The sequence below is a fragment of the Didymella exigua genome (assembly GCF_010094145.1).
Source record: "Didymella exigua CBS 183.55 unplaced genomic scaffold M421scaffold_42, whole genome shotgun sequence".
Lineage (NCBI taxonomy): Eukaryota > Fungi > Ascomycota > Dothideomycetes > Pleosporales > Didymellaceae > Didymella > Didymella exigua.
In genome coordinates, this window is record NW_022984816.1 from 59,766 (window position 1) to 60,324 (window position 559).

Here is a 559-nt window from a genome sequence, read left to right on the forward strand (position 1 = left end):
TAGAACATTTCTAGTTACTAAAAATAGAGAACAGCATATCTTAAGAACGAGAGGAGATACAGGCTTCGTAAGCACACCATTCTAATCCTCTCTTCTTAGAGATTACAATAGTAATGCTTAGGTAAGCATAGCGCTATACCTAAGAGGGAAATACGCTAGAGAAAGATTATAAGAACAAAGTCTTATAACTTTACATGCTAGGGCTCTAGTAGCCTAAATATTAGAAAATACAAGAATATTATTCAAATATAGTAGGTAAACTAAGAATTTTACACCTAGGCCTGCCTATTCTTCAAGCTCCTGTTTCGCTGCTGTTTTGTGTGTGTTTGTGTGTGTGTTTGCTAGCAGGTGCTATGTTGTGTGCTGTTGCAGCTACAGCTGATACATTGTGTGCTGGCGCAGCTCCAGCTGCTATGGTGTGCTGTTGCAACTTCAAAATACAAACCTTTAACAAACAAGCCTTTAACACTCTATAACTTGTGTTATAGTAGGCCTACAATAATTATTTTTTACTTATTTTAAAGCTACAATTTTGCTCTATCTGTAACGTGCTTCACAA